The sequence below is a fragment of the Phymastichus coffea genome, unplaced genomic scaffold (assembly GCF_024137745.1).
Source record: "Phymastichus coffea isolate CEN01 unplaced genomic scaffold, Cenicafe_Pcof_1.1 PCOF00003, whole genome shotgun sequence".
Classification (NCBI taxonomy): domain Eukaryota; kingdom Metazoa; phylum Arthropoda; class Insecta; order Hymenoptera; family Eulophidae; genus Phymastichus; species Phymastichus coffea.
This window is the reverse complement of record NW_026706814.1, coordinates 8,983,961-9,001,047: the sequence shown is the minus strand read 5'-3', so window position 1 is coordinate 9,001,047 and position 17,087 is coordinate 8,983,961. Positions and strand designations below refer to the sequence as shown.

Here is a 17,087-nt window from a genome sequence, read left to right as displayed (position 1 = left end):
CGAGTTTGTTGCGTTGCGATTAATATTGTTTATATCGACGCGTTTCGATACTATGTATTCCTTTGTTGCTAATTAAAATTTATACGCCTCTACTTTTAATTATATTCGAGTGCTTATTGTCCGCCGACTCCCTGTTCCTTGAATTGCAATTGTGTGTGCGACTGTACACGCGCGAATCTCTCTCTTTGGCCGTCGCGCATCTTCACGCGTAGCCTACGACACTCTCCGCGGGCCAAGCTTTCTGACCGAAAAGGAGGCAACTGAGCTGCTGGACCCAGGACACCCGGTGCAGGAGCACCGTGCTGCTCTGGAGAGCAACCTAATTTATTTCCCGCGACTTATATATTATATAACTGTTCCTGTCCAGGCGAAGCTGAGCAGAAACCCCGTTATAATATTTAAATTTTCATTAATTCGAAGTTGTCTTCAAGTTCAAACATATAAAATGTAGTAAGAATATTGTTCAATTCTCCCTAATTTTGCGTTAATTATTTGAATAATCGTTTATATGATTATTTAAAGTGTATATTTTACAATCTAGAATAGTTATCGTTATATTTATATTTCACTCGTAAAAATTCTATTATAAGATTAAGTTTCTAAAATAGTAGGTTAACAATAAACACTGTGTAATTAATATTAATTAGTTTTAATAGGAAATATGATTGAAAGTTCATGTTTTATTACAAATTCTTCATTCCTTAAATAAAAGCTCGCGAAAGCGATGAGCTTTTTATTATTCGAAATTAATAAAGCAACAATAAACTGTTAATTAATGAATAAACGCGTGAATTTCAGACTATATTTATTTATTTTATAATAAAATGTCATCATAAAATTCCTATGTTTAGTTTTAAGTAGTTTAATTAAACGTAGCTTTACGCGCAATTATTATTAATAATAGCGTCTAAATTTTGACCAAAACGGCATAAGTGGTTCCATCTCTTAAGAGAAGCTTCAACCTTATTTTTCACTTTACTCCACTCCCCTCGGAAAACTCAAGCCCTTAGTCCAATTAACGCAACCAAATAGGACAAGAAGATTATCCTGCTAATGAGGAAAATGGGGTCAACTTCACGACGAAGCTTTTTCGAAGGGACAAGAAAGGAGAAAACCCAACCCCCAACTAATAAAAGGCCGTGCACGGCCCGGAGTAAAGACCCTAGGTAAAGTGCCTAAAAAGAATAAAATACGTAAAAAAGTAAGTTAGGAAAAACTAAGATATATCTCTGTCTCATTGAATATTCCCTTATCTTGTCTTCTCTCTTGCACTGTTTAATTCAATTCAAAAAAAGAAGTTTGATTTTCATCTGAAAAATGGGTAGAAGAAAAATAATGCATACTCCAGAAGAAGAATAATCCTATCGAATGCAGAAACGTTTGAGAATTGATGAAAATCAGAGAATTAGACGCCAACCGGCATATAATAATTTTATAAACTGTAACAGGCTACCGCTTAGTCGCAAATCCTGGGTAATTGTGGTTATCAATACGGCCAAACGGTGCTCTGTTAGCTGTATGCTTCTAGCACACTTACTCTCCTTTCTCCGGTGTACGCATGCGCCGGTTCTTCTCAGCGATCCAACTCGGGTGTGCGAACTCTCCGCAAGGGGGCGCTGGTGCGCTAGCTTACTAGCGCTCCGTCGGCCACTGCAGACACCTCTGTCGACGAACAGCTCCTTCTATGCTTTCGCGATCCGTGCTGGATTACCTGCGCGTTCGAATCAAATGTAAACAATAACACCAACACCGGACAAAGGGTAGACGAAATAATAAGAACGTCTCTTATTGATCTCTAACTACTTTATTGAACCAAAACTAAACCTGTACAAGGGACGATTTGCCGAGAGTCTGAACGCACGCTATTTCGACACAATAATCCGAATGGGGAGAGAGAGAGTAGATTTCGCGGACGTCGCGGACTATTCGCACGCACGCTGCCTAAAACTCACCGCGCACGCTGCGCGGGATCGCACGCTAAACGCTATACAAAGTGCAGCGCACTTACCACTGAATCGATGAGGATACGGTGGCCAACCGTATCCGATTATACTAAAAGGATGAACTGCCTCTGCAACTGCCCCTCGTCGCCGAAGTACGTTGCTGTGGATGCTGCCGAGGTTGAGCTCGCCGCTGCCGAGGCCGCACACGTTAAGCAGTGTGCGCACTCGTCACTCCACTCACAATTCTCTGCACTAACTCCCTGGATCTCACTCGGAAGGAAAAACACACGTCGTTGCTTCAAATGCAATACGCTGCGATGTCGCCGGACTGAAGGATACAGTCATACTGGCTCGCTACCTCTCCCCTCCCGGTCATTGCCCCTAACGCGCCCTCTCTCAAAAAGTTGTTGCAAAATAACGAACAACAAAGTACTGTACGTGATAATAATTTTACAAACAATGAACAACGAAATTCTGTAGTAGAAGATGGATAAATGGATATTTTATGTTCATACTGTAAAGCTGAAAATTTTGATTTTGAAACAGAAGCAAATAAAGGTTTGTCTATCAATGATTGTTGTTCCCATGGGGTCGTGGCTTCAGAGAGTACACCAGATTTTCCACAAGAACCTAAATTTTATTTGATGGAACTCGTTTCCAATCAAGTAATTTCTTTGAAAATATTTGCTACTATAATAATTCACTTTCATTTGCTTCTTTTAATTCTAACTTAGTTAATTTTCAATAATGTCGTTCTGGGTCGTATTGTTTTAAAATTCATGGACTAATACGAGTATATTATTAAATTAACATAGCTTTGACTTACTTCTGACAATAAAAGTTTTGCATGTGGACAACTTTTTTTTATGAATCTAGAACAAGCTGTTAATGTTAAAAAAACTCCAAATTCTCAACTTAATCAAATAACTGCTGCAATGTTAGAAGAAATAATAAGAAAAAATAATATTTTTATGAAATCTTACGCAATGATGAAACAAGAGATAAATGATAAAAAATTACAGATAAATGGTCAGATTGAACCTGAATTACAATTATTATTTTCCTTGAAACCATGTTTTGATAAGAGAAGATTTAACTTATAACGGAAAAATGAAGTTGTAGCTATTTTTTCAACAATCCAGAATTTTATGTAACTATTCGAAATAAACACACAAAAGAATTGCAATGCGTTAGTAGTATGAATTCAAAAATAGAGTCATGGATTTATCCATTATTTTATCCTTATGGATCGCGAGGATGGCATAGAAATTTAAAACGTATTAAAATGAATGATGATGATCCAAGTCGTCGAGTAACACGATTGGCCTGTACTAAGCTTAAAATTGCAGTAAAACCAAATATATTTAAGACTATTTGTTAGGTCGTCGATTATTTCAATAGTGAGTAGTAGATTCTTATGTGAAAATTGAGAAAGACAGAATTCAGTGGTGCAAAGATTAATTATCAAAGAGAAATTAAAGCAGATACGTACCAACGATTATATGAATATAATGCAGCTACTGTAACTATTGGAAATGAAAATGTTGCATCTAAAACTATCATCGACCACGATGAAATAACTAGTTTTATAGAAACTCGATATGTCGGACCTGTTCAAGCATGTTATCAAATTTTCAGTAAAACATTACAAGATAAAAGTCATTCTATAGAAAGATTACCAGTTCATTTACCACAGTTATAATCCGTTATAATTTCTAATGATGAAAGCAACATCATAGAAAGTCTGAATCAAGTAAGCAGCAAATTACTTGATTTTTTCAAATTAAATATTGAAAATGAAAATGAACGTTGTTATTTGTATAGTGACATACAAAAAAGAAAAAATTAACGGGATTATGGTATCTAAATGGTCACCACGTAAAAAACATTTTACGATTGTTATTATTGTACGTAAATGGAGCTACAAGTTTTGATTTATTAAAAAAAATTAATGGTATCTTGCAGCCTACGTTTATAGCAGCTTACTTAGAATTAGGACTAATTGAGGATTACCAAGAATGGGCTAAAGCAATGCAAGAAGAAACATTGTGGATGATGCCACTTAGGCTTAGACAATAATTTACACGTATTTTAATACATTCCCAACTTATACATCCTGAAGATCTTTGAAAGAAATTCAAAGATGCTTTATCTGAAGATTTTTCAAGGGCACATGATTCGATTATAAGTCATCAACTAGCGTATGTTGAAATAAATAATTTATTAAATTATGAAGGTAAAAATTTGTTTGATTTCCCTTCGATGAATTAACGGTAGTTACGCATATTTTAAAAAGCTATTAATACTAATAATCACGATAATAAATGTATGTATATCAACGATCCAGGAGGATCTGGATACCTTTATACAGGATGTCCCATTTTAAAGGAACCACCCCGAAATTTTCTACGTTTGGCGTTCTACAAAAAATTGTTCAGACAAAAGTTATTTGGGACAATGAGGGAAACCTCTCCCAGAAATCGGATTTAACCATGAGATTTATTTTCAAAGTCATTTGTAGGTCAATGTCATTTTTTGAATAGGAACCTATAATTTTCATCGGAATTGGGAAAGAGCGAGAAATTCTATATTCAGATAAGATATTATGTGTGGGGTGCGGTTAACCCCCCCTCCAGCGTGAGGTCATGTATGAGTCAAATTTATTATTTTCTTCATCTATGCACAGGGACGATCGGAAAAGGGTAAGATTAATTTTAATAACCCAAAAACTCAAATAACCTAATAACCCAATAAACCAACCCCATTAACCCCAATAACCAAATAATCAAGTGATTTTTTTAATAAGAACCCCCATTTTTTATCATGGATTCGGAAAGAGCGGGAAATTCTACGTTCAGGTAAGGTATTATGTGTGGGGAGCGGTATTCTATCCCACCGGGGCAAGGGTGAGGTTAATAATAATAATAATAATAATAATGATAATAATAACCCAATACATTCTGTTATCTCTCGTTGAGTATTCGTGGTCGACAGCTCTCTCTTCGTTCAATGATTCGGATTCTCACGTGGTTTGGGTACCAAAGCTTCCCTGGGTAATTTTGACGGTCAAGGCCGATATCGTGCTGCAGCAAGATATTACCGTCCAGTTAATGGGTTAGGGGGGGGCAAGATGTTACCAGCAAGTTATCGAGTTATTACAATTAATCTTACCCTTGCCCAATTATTCCTGTACATAGATGAAGAAAATAATAAATTTGACCCTTACATGACCTTACGCGGGGAAGGGGGTTAACCGCACCCCACACATAATAGCTTACCTGAACGTAGAATTTCTCACTCTTTCCGAATCCGGGATCAAAATTATAGGTTCATATTCAAAAAATGACTTTGACCTTCAAATGACCTTGAAAATAAATCTCAAGGTCAAATCCGATTTCTGGGAGAGGTTTCTCTCATTGTCCCAAATAACTTTTGTCTGAACAATTTTTTTGTTAGAACGCCAAACGTAGAAAATTTCGGGGTGGTTCCTTTAAAATGGGACACCCTGTATATACAACTATTTACTATTTATTATGCTCAAAAAATATTAAAATATCTTCAATGGCTTTCAATGAAAATGTGGCAATATTACTTCCACAAAGAAAAACAGTACATGAAACATTTGGTATTCCGGTTCCAATGTATAGTGATTCATCATCAAACATTACAGCACAATCTAAAAAAGGTCTTCTACTCAAGGAAACAAAAGTTTTTAATTAGGACGAAGCATCTATGGCTCCGAGATATGCATTAGAGATAGTAAATAGAATGTTACAAAATATCATGAACCATAATTTTCCTTTTGGTGATAAATTTATGATTTTGCGTGGCGATTTTAGACAGCTTCTTCCTATTAAACTTAATGGAACACGAACTGAAACCTTAAACTTTTCTATTAAGTACAGTGAATTATGGCAACATTTTATTAAATACAATCTTACTACAAATATAAGAGTCTTGCCTTTATGAAATCGATTTCGCTAAATTTTATTATTAGTTGAAACCGGAACTCTGAACGATCAACAAGATAATTTAACTTTACATCACTGTATTCTCAACAAGAATAATATTGTTCGACACGTATTTCAAAAATTAATTGCGGAAAACAAATTCGATGTAATGAGTAAATGTGTAATTTTACCGGCGCCTAACGTTGATGTTGATGAATGAAAATAACTAGTTACTGATTTACTAGACACAACTACAGAACATATTTATACCAGCATTGATACTAGGAATTGTGACAACGGTGAATTTGATGAAATACTTTTATTTGAATATTTGAATTCATTAAATCATTTCGGGTTGCCTCCACACGAATTACGATTGAGAAAAAATTGTTATTGTGCTAATTAGAAATATAAGTATTCATGAAGGTTTGTGCAATGGTACATATTTACGAGTAATAGATTTTTCCAATAATTTATTAAAATGCGAAGTTTTAACGAGAGACATAATTTAAATAATATTGTATTTTTAAATCGTATTTCATTATTTTTTGCGAATGAATATCCATTTACTTTCAAAAGATGACAATTTTCAGTAAAATTAGTATTTGCAATGACAACCAATAAAGCCCAAGGTCAAACATACGATAATATTAGTATTGATCTTCGTAAGGATGTCTCTAGTCACGGTCAATTGTATGTGTCTATGTCTAGTGTATGTTCATGGGATATCTTGAAAATATAGCTATGGAATCAGCAACGGAACAGTTATACTGTTAAAAATTATGTTTTCAAAAAACTTTATTTATGACAAAATTGCTTTGCTTGTGACTATGCACACACACACACACACATACACAAAATATTACTTAACGAATTTCCTAACAAAATAGTTACAATAATATTATTCGTATTAAGAATAGTGCATAATTAATTAAAGCGCGCGTAGCGCACTAACGAGGAAACCACCCCCAACCCACCGCCTCCTATTTTTCTGTAATTGAGATATGTTATAGTTCGTAAAAAAAATAAAAGACCCGTATTTTTTTTTATCGACGGAAAAAGCTATCTAAGGGATGAAACCCACAACCAAAAAACAGCCCCAAAAACAGTTCTATAGCAATATCTTTAGTTGTAATGAATATTTTTTTATGAAACAAAAAAACACAAGATACTTATAAAAAAAAGTAACAGACATACATCAATTTGGTCCCCGGGGGTTGCAACCCCTACGTTGTAAAAAGGAAAAATTGTATTTTTAAATGTATTTTTACCTTACAAAATCAAAAAATTATGTTAAAAAAATTGAAAAAATGATATTCTAGTAAAAAATGACAAAACAAAATTGACGTGTTTCGGGGTTTTCCTATTATTTATTATTTCGAGGGTCAACTACCCCTTAATGTTATAAATACAATATAAGCAGTTGTCAATCGCAGATTATGCTGGTTATTTCATGTTCTATGACGCCCAAAAAAGTCAAACACATGTATACTTTTGTTCTGCCGAATAAACTATTTAGAGGGTGAAAGCTACCCCCGAAAGATACCCCTCAACACCATTTTATAGCGAAATTTTCGTATTTTATGCACAGTTTTCGACGAAACAACTCTAAAATATTCTTTTAAAAAATTTCAGCTAAAAATATGGATTTCGTCTACAGGGGTTGCAACCCCCTAAGTCACCTGAAAGAAAAGCTATGTTTTCAAATATTTTCTTGCAAAATTTTTTCAGAAGAAATGAAATTTATGAAATTCCGTTAAAATCTAACACAAAAGTATACAGTATCCGTTACCAGGGGTTGCTACCCCTTCATTGGAGAGTGAACAGAGCATTCATTTGTTAACCTGATCACCTACCACCCCGAACCCAATTTCCTTCAATCACGAGCTAGTTACCTTGCCACGCTGTAACCCCAAACTCTTAACCCCAATTTCCTTAACACTCGAGCTGATAACCCTGCCACGCTCTAACCCCGAACTCCTACACCCGAATTTTATCAATCATCGGGCTGGTTACCCTGCCACGATCTAACCCGGAACTCCTAAATCCGAATTTCATCAATCCTCGAGCTGGTGACTCTGCCTTCGGGTGTAGGAGTTTGGGGATAGAGCGTGGCAGGGTTATCAGCTCAAGTGTTAAGGAAATTGGGGTTAAGAGTTTGAGGTTACAGCGTGGCAGGGTTACCAACTCGATGGTTGATGAAATTAGGGTGTAGGAGTTCGGGGTTAGCAGCGTGGCAGGATAACCAACTCGAGGGTTGATTTTTAGATTCTAAAAATGTAATATCAATATCAGATGAAATGACGAATTAATAAAACGTAAATATAACATAAAAATAAAATAAATTTAACGTTATCTTCTACAATTATTTCGCCTATGTCCTTTTCTTCAGAGATATTACAAATATGTCGAACTTGGGATTATGAATAACTGAGAATCGGGTTTCGGACTAGAAAATTGGAAAGGGCTGGGTAACCAGCTCGAGAGTTGATGAAATTCGGGTGTAGGAGTTCGGGGTTAGAGCGTGGCAGGGTTATCAGCTCGAGTGTTAAGGAAATTGGGGTTAAGAGTTTGGGGTTAGAGCGTGGCAGGGTTATCAGCCGATGGTTGATGAAATTCGGGTGTAGGAGTTCGGGGATAGAGCGCGGCAGAGTAACCTGCTCGAGGATTGATGAAATTCGGGTGTAGGAGTTCGGGGTTAGAGCGTGGCAAGGTAACCAGCTCGAGTGTTAAGGAAATTGGGGTTAAGAGTTTGGGGTTACAGCGTGGCAGGGTAACCAGCTCGATGGTGGATGAAATCCGGGTGTTGGTGTTCGGGGTTAGAGCGTGGCAGGGTAACCAGCTCGAGGGCTAAGGAAATTGGGGTTAAGAATTTGAGGTTACAGCGTTGCAGGGTGACCAGCTCGATGGTTGATGAAATTCGGGTGTAGGTGTTCGGGGTTAGAGCGTGGCAGGGTAACCAGCTCGATGGTTAAAGAAATTGGGGTTAAGAGTTTGGGGTTATAGCGTAGGAGGGTAACCAGCTCGAGGGTTGATGAAATTGGGGTTAAGAGTTTGGGGTTAGAGCGTGTCAGGGTTATCAGCCGATGGTTGATGAAATTCGAGTGTAGGAGTTCGGGGATAGAGCGCGGCAGCGTAACCAGCTCGAGGATTGATGAAATTCGGATTTAGGAGTTCGGGGTTAGATCGTGGCACGGTAACCAGCTCGAGGATTGATGAAATTCGGGTGTAGGAGTTCGGGGTTAGAGCGTGGCAAGGTAACCAGCTCGATGGGTAAAGAAATTGGGGGTTAAGAATTTGAGGTTACAGCGTGGCAGGGTGACCAGCTCGATGGTTGATGAAATTCGGGTGTAGGTGTTAAGAATTTGAGGTTACAGCGTGGCAGGGTGACCAGCTCGATGGTTGATGAAATTCGGGTGCAGGAGTTCGGGGTTAGAGCGTGGCAAGGTAACCAGCTCGAGGGTTAAGGAAATCGCGGTTAAGAGTTTGGAGTTATAGCGTAGGAGGGTAACCAGCTCGAGGGTTGATGAAATTCGGGTGTAGGAGTTCGGGGTTAGAGTGTGGCAGGGTAACCAGCTCGAGGGCTAAGGAAATTGGGGTTAAGAATTTGAGGTTACAGCGTTGCAGGGTGACCAGCTCGATGGTTGATGAAATTCGGGTGTAGGTGTTCGGGGTTAGAACGTGGCAGGGTAACCAGCTCGATGGTTAAAGAAATTGGGGTTAAGAGTTTGGGGTTATAGCGTAGGAGGGTAACCAGCTCGAGGGTTGATGAAATTGGGGTTAAGAGTTTGGGGTTAGAGCGTGGCAGGGTTATCAGCCGATGGTTGATGAAATTCGAGTGTAGGAGTTCGGGGATAGAGCGCGGCAGCGTAACCAGCTCGAGGATTGAGGAAATTCGGATTTAGGAGTTCGGGGTTAGATCGTGGCACGGTAACCAGCTCGAGGATTGATGTAATTCGGGTGTAGGAGTTCGGGGTTAGAGCGTGGCAAGGTAACCAGCTCGATGGTTAAAGAAATTGGGGTTAAGAATTTGAGGTTACAGCGTGGCAGGGTGACCAGCTCGATGGTTGATGAAATTCGGGTGTAGGCGTTAAGAATTTGAGGTTACAGCGTGGCAGGGTGACCAGCTCGATGGTTGATGAAATTCGGGTGCAGGAGTTCGGGGTTAGAGCGTGGCAAGGTAACCAGCTCGAGGGTTAAGGAAATCGGGGTTAAGAATTTGAGGTTACAGCGTTGATGGGTGACCAGCTCGATGGTTGATGAAATTCGGGTGTAGGTGTTCGGGGTTAAAGCGTGGCAGGGTAACCAGCTCGATGGTTAAAGAAATTGGGGTTAAGAGTTTGGGGTTATAGCGTAGGAGGGTAACCAGCTCGAGGGTTGATGAAATTCGGATTGAGGAGTTCGGGTTAGAGCGTGGCAGGGTTATCAGCTCGAGTGTTAAGGAAATTGGGGTTAAGAGTTTGGGGTTAGAGCGTGGCAGGGTTATCAGCCGATGGTTGATGAAATTCGGGTGTAGGTGTTAAGAATTTGAGGTTACAGCGTTGCAGGGTGACCAGCTCGATGGTTGATGAAATTCGGGTGTAGGTGTTCGGGGTTAGAGCGTGGCAGGGTAACCAGCTCGATGGTTAAAGAAATTGGGGTTAAGCGTTTGGGGTTATAGCGTAGGAGGGTAACCAGCTCGAGGGTTGATGAAATTCGGATTGAGGAGTTCGGGTTAGAGCGTGGCAGGGTTATCAGCTCGAGTGTTAAGGAAATTGGGGTTAAGAGTTTGGGGTTAGAGCGTGGCAGGGTTATCAGCCGATGGTTGATGAAATTCGGGTGTAGGAGTTCGGGGATAGAGCGCGGCAGCGTAACCAGCTCGAGGATTGATGAAATTCGGATTTAGGAGTTCGGGGTTAGATCGTGGCACAGTAACCAGCTCGAGGATTGATGAAATTCGGGTGTAGGAGTTCGGGGTTAGAGCGTGGCAGGGTAACCAGCTCGAGGGCTAAGGAAATTGGGGTTAAGAATTTGAGGTTACAGCGTTGCAGGGTGACCAGCTCGATGGTTGATGAATTTCGGGTGTAGGTGTTCGGGGTTAGAGCGTGGCAGGGTAACCAGCTCGATGGTTAAAGAAATTGGGGTTAAGAGTTTGGGGTTATAGCGTAGGAGGGTAACCAGCTCGAGGGTTGATGAAATTCGGATTTAGGAGTTCGGGTTAGAGCGTGGTAAGGTAACTAGCTCGTGATTGAAGGAAATTGGGTTCGGGGTGGTAGGTGATCAGGTTAACAAATGAATGCTCTGTTCACTCTCCAATGAAGAGGTAGCAACCCCTGGTAACGGATACTGTATACTTTTGTGTTAGATTTTAACGGAATTTCATAAATTTCATTTCTTCTGAAAAAATTTTGCAAGAAAATATTTGAAAACATAGCTTTTCTTTCAGGCGATTTAGGGGGTTGTAACCCCTTTAGACAAAATCTATATATTTATCTGAAGTTTTTTAAAAGAATTTTTTAGCGTTGTTTCGTCGAAAACTGTGCATAAAATACGAAAATTTTGCTATAAAATGGTGTTGAGGGGTATCTTTCGGAGGTAGCTTTCACCCTCTAAATAGTTTATTCAGCAGAACAAAAGTATACATGTGTTTGACTTTTTTGAGCGTCATAGAACATGAAATAACCAGCATAATCTGCGATTGACAACTGCTTATATTATATTTATAACATTAAGGGGTAGTTGACCCTCGAAATAATAAATAATAGAAAAACCCCGAAACACGTCAATTTTGTTTTATTATTTTTTACTAGAATATCATTTTTTCAATTTTTTTAACATAATTTTTTTGATTTTGTAATGTAAAAATACACTTAAAAATACAATTTTTCCTTTTTACAACGTAGGGGTTGCAACCCCCGGGGACCAAATTGATGTGTGTCTGTTACTTTTTTTATAAATATCTTGTGTTTTTTTGTTTCATAAAAAAATATTCATTACAACTAAAGATATTGCTATAGAATTGCTTTTGGGGCTGTTTTTTGGGTGTGGGTTTCACCCCTTAGATAGCTTTTTCCGCCGAGAAAAAAAAATACGGGTCTTTTATTTTTTTTACGAACTTTAACATATCTTAATTGCAGAAAAATAGGAGGTGGAGGGTTTTTTTTTTTTTTTATATGGTGCCTTTCAAGTCTCAATGAGAGACTTACCTCGGCTGATCTTTATTGAGTAAAAAGGTGTATTACGATATTATACAAAAATTGGTTATATTAATTTATGACATTCTTCAAGAAAATGAACTAAATATTTTACAATGATAGATTTAGGAGATGCTAACAATATATCACAATTTAAAGGTAAGTTTACTTTTAGTCTCTTTAATTTATCAATAAGAACAGATCTTTCTTTATCAAATAATGGACATTGTCAGACACAATGATTGAGATCTTCTTCATAATCACCACAATGAGCACACATTGGGCTATCTACGATATTGACTTTATACAACGAGGCGGCTAGTTGCAATGGTCAGCCCTAATTCTGTTGATGGTAGTTATAAATTTTCGGCTAGCGTGAATGTTGTGAAACCATGTTTTCCTAGACTCTGTGTGCAACGAATTGAAAAATTTCTTGCCTTTAAATAAACTTTGTTTTTTGCAGTACTTCATGGTATTATCATATGATATTTTTTTAAAACTCTCAAAATAATCTGTATATGGAACAGTAATAGAATTGTTAGGATTTATTGTTAGGTAGGACTTGGCCAAAGCATCCGCCGCTTCGTTGCCCTTAATACCAATGTGCGATGGCAGCCACAAGAAGCTTATTAACTTAGCAGGACTTTTGATGAGTATGGAATTATACAATTGCTTGCTTTTCAGGATATGGATATTGACTTTAGCATTTAACTTAACTGATTTTAACCCATTAACGTCCAAAATGTCAAAATTTCTTGCACGTTTTCAAAGTGATTTTTTCCTATGTAATTGGCGTTGAAAAAATTCTTGAACCACATATTCTGATGTAAAATTGCATGCTCTTTCAGAATCCGTTGCCAGAATCATGAGAAAACTCACAGGAAAAGAGTAATGCTCGATTGAAACATAAAAAACACCTAAATTTTCGAAAAAAAAAATTTTTAGGATTTTTTTTCCGAAGTGTTACGGTGAAGATATTACCTTGTGACCGTGATCAAAGGTGATCATGGGATTTGAAGTTTAACAGGAAATTTTTTTGTTTACCTTGAACCATCGCTTCTTTACAAAATGGCGGAAAAAACGAATTTTTTTTTTTTCAATCTTCATCAACTTTTTTCTCAAAATCTATGGTCTTTAGAAAAAAATTCATAAAAACAAAAATGCCTTAGAATCGCTCAAGGAACATTCTCAAATTTTTTCAGAATTTTTTGAGACAATTTTTGATTTTCCGGGAAATTTGGGAAATGGAATTTTCAAAAATGTCTGAATGAATAGTTAATCCTATTTTTAGTTTTTTTTCCGGGTATACGACTCCAAGTCCTGCGGAGTCACCTCCTCTCTTGCTGCCGTCAGTATAAATAATATGAGAATTGGTATCTTTGGCATGCTTATCTAAGATTTTATTTGGTTCTTTACTTGTTTTAAGACTATAACCTAAGTCTGCATTAATGTCAATACTTGTAACAGTGGTTTTATAATCATAACAGTATAAATTTACATTTTTATGCGCTATAATATTTAGCTTACTGATATCCATTATACAAGAGTTTATAAAGCGATGAGTTTTGAGATTACTACATTTATTTAGAAATTGAAGATAATCAAGTATTGTATTATAAACAAGAAAATTTGAATTAGAAAGAATTTTAGTTAAATAACATTTAGCTAAAAAGCGCGTTCGTTCAGCTATAGTTTGCAGCTTTGATTCAGCAACAATTACATTAGTCGAAGTAGTTTTGCGATAGCCCATAGAGGGCCTGAGACTGTCTAATTTGTAGAGTCCGGATGTGGATCCGAGTCGTCCAGAGGAAGATCTTCGGTGTAGATCAGGAGAGAAATAAAGAGCCAACTGTTAACACTCTAGGAACTGGGTTTATTGAGCGCAGCTACAAACGGAACAACCGGCTAGAGCGGCGGTCAGAGCGGAACTGATAGCGGCGGTCGGCCGCAACAGCGGCGCGGTGCTAGCCAGCCGAGGCCATGCTTCTAAGCGTCCGTCGGATGTATAGGTCCCTGCACGCTCCCCCTCTTTAAAAGCTTCGCACGAAAGAGAAAGCTCCTTACAGTAGATAAAAGTATAAGGTATAGTAAAATTAATGTCGGTTATTAATTCTAGGTATAAAGAAAATTTCGTTCGCAGTGGGGTCAATGTTGACAGTTTTGCGTACAGCTTTTCTAGCTGGGTAAGTTTTTAACGCAGGTCGCAGAGGTGGTGCAGGCGCTCGCACAGGTTGGCTGCTCGGGGCGGCGGGTTTAGTAGCGAGCTGTCGCGGCGATGTCGCGTTCGGAAGAAGGTTCGATTTGTCCGGTGTAGGCTGCTGCGGAGCAGGAGATTTTGAAGTAGCTGGTAATGACTGCACGATAAATGAACGAGTGATATTAGAGTCGTTATCGAGGGGCTTTACAGCGGTATTAATTGGTTGCAAGAATGCAGGTACTGAAGCGGGCTCGGGTTCGGCGAGGAAATGTGCTGGTTTAAGTAACTCGGTTGACACGATTCTCGGAGCGCCTTTTACTTCGATCTCAAAGTCGAGGTCATTGATGCGCCTAAGGACTTTGTGAGGACCGGTGTAAGGACGTTCGAGCGGCTTCTTGACTGCAGCCGTGCACAAAAATACGTGCGAACATGTGTGCAAGTCCTTGAAGAAGAACGCGCGGGGCTTGTGTTTGTGTGCGATTGGTATTGGCCTAACTTTACGCATGTGCTCGCGAAATTCTTCGAGAAAAATCTGCGGGTCGGCTGTGAACTCTCCCTCGAGGAAGAATTCCCCTGGCACGCGCAATACGGTGCCGTACAAATACTCTGCAGGAGAAACGCCGGTTTCCTCACGAACATTGATGCGCAATCCGAGAAGAACAGTCGAGAGTGTGCGCACCCAATTCTCACTGTTGTGACACATTATAGCCGCTTTGACAGTACGATGCCAGCGCTCTATCATTCCGTTCGCTTTTGGGTGCCAGGCTGTTGTACGGATACGATGACAGCCGATGAGCGAAAGGAGTGCCTTGTTGAGCTGTGCCTCGAATTCGGAGCCTTGGTCGGTCGTGACTCGTTCGGGGGCTCCGAATCTGCTTACCCAGTTATCGTAAAAAGCGCGGCTAACTGTTTGTGCGGTTTTGTCGCGAATCGGCACCGCTTCCGTCCTGCGCGAAAATCTGTCGATCATTGTAAGGCAGTAGGTATAGCCTTCTGATGGCGTGAGAGGTCCAACGAGGTCTAAGTGGACGTGTTGGAAACGACCATCTGGAGCGACGAAAGAGGCGGGGTTGTTTTTTACGTGCCGAGAGATTTTAGACGCTTGGCAGTCGAGACAAGTTTTGCACCAAAGTTTAACATCTTTGTGCATGCCAGGCCAGACATAACGTTGCTTAATGACTTGGCTGGTAACTTTTGGTCCACCGTGTGCGAGAGAGTGAAACTGGTCGAATATGCGCCTACGCAAAGGTTTGGGAATGTACGGTCGAAGAACGGTACCGGATTGATCGACACAAACGCGGTTGTGACCCTGGCCCCACTCGAGGAAGATGAGCTTGAGGGAGTGCTTTTCGGCAGACTTGCGAAGCTCTTCGAGTTCGGGATCCTCGTTCTGAGCTTTCGCTAGTTCGAGTATGTTAAGCTCAAGAGGCAGACGAACTGAATCAACTCGAGAGAGGCAATCGGCTACGACGTTTTTGGAGCCTTGAATATACTCCATATTCGTTGGAAATTGCGAGATAAGGCCAAGTTGACGTCGGCGACGCGGCGATGCCTTGTCTAATTTCTGTACGAATGCGTACACGAGTGGTTTGTGATCAGTCACGATCTTGAATTCCCTGCCCTCCAGGAAGTCTTTAAAGTACTTCACTGCTTCGTGAACTGCGGTCAGTTCGCGATCATAAGTGTCGTAATTCAGCTGCGCTTTGCTGAATTTGCGCGAAAAAAATCCTATAGGTTGCCAGGTACCGTCGATAAGCTGCTCGCAGCTTGCGCCCATGCCCTCGGCTGATGCGTCTGTCACGAGGCGCGTTGGTGCTTTAGCCGAAGGGTGGCTCAAAAGCGTAGCATTGGCAAGGTCAGACTTGACTTGTTGAAAAACTCGCTCGGTTTCGGGGGTCCACGCAACAGGCCTTTGATCATTTTTGCGCGCGTTGTGTGTGTATTCATACAATGGCGCTTGCTCCGTAGCCGCGTGCGGAAGGTGACGGCGGTAGAAGTTGATAAGGCTTAGAAATGAGCGAAGCGTAGAGATAGTCTTGGGTTTCGGAAACTCGACGATCGCACGAACCATATCATCAGTGGGCCTCGAGCCTTTGTTATTGATAAGGTGCGACAGGAAGACGAGCTGGCTTTTGCCAAATTCGCACTTGGTAAGATTGAGCTTTAAACCTGCAAGCTTCAACCGTTCCAAAACGATGCGCAGGTGCTTCTCGTGTTCGTCGGCGTTGACGGACGAGATGAGGATATCATCAAGGTAAGGAAAGACGAAGTCTAGGCCCTGAAGTACCTGTCTGATATGTCGCTGGAATGATTGATCGGCGTTGCGAAGGCCGAAGGGCATAAAAACGTAGTCAAATAAACCGAAAGATGTAGTGACTGCGGTTTTGATGACGTCAGTGGGGGCGACTGGAATTTGATAATACGCTCGATGCAAGTCGAGTTTCGAGAAAATGGTTTTTCCATGAAGATTGACGGAATAATCATGAAGGTGTGGTATTGGGAATTTGTCGGGTTGCGTAATAGCATTCAACCGACGGTAATCGCCGCAAATACGCCATTTTCCGTCCTTTTTTCGCACCATATGGATAGGGCTCGCCCAAGGACTTTTAGAACGCCTACAAATGCCTTGTTTGACAAGTTCGTCAAACTCGGCTTGAGCGGCCTTATACTTGTCGGGGTCGAGGCGCCTGGCTCGCTCGGCGACTGGAGGGCCCGTCGTTTCAATGTGGTGGAAAACTTCAAGTGAAGTTATGGGTTTACCGGGTGTCGAACTGGACACCTCTGGAAATTGTGCCACTATTTTGGCGAAACGACAGCTGTGGTC

At 40.0% G+C, this 17,087-nt stretch overlaps 1 protein-coding gene across 4 annotated transcripts in view; it reads right to left on the bottom strand.

The window, feature by feature from the left end:
* LOC131664074 (potassium voltage-gated channel protein Shaker) overlaps positions 1-17,087 on the bottom strand; it is a 1,178,399-nt gene that overhangs the window by 104,203 nt on the left and 1,057,109 nt on the right. Inside the window, exon 8 of one of the 4 annotated variants that reach the window (XR_009301907.1) lies at positions 1,694-1,711. The exons of the other annotated variants lie outside the window; for them this stretch is intronic. The gene's annotated coding sequence lies outside the window, so the exon portion shown is untranslated. Of the gene's footprint in view, positions 1-1,693; positions 1,712-17,087 lie in introns of those variants that run through there. 4 annotated transcript variants of the gene reach the window in all.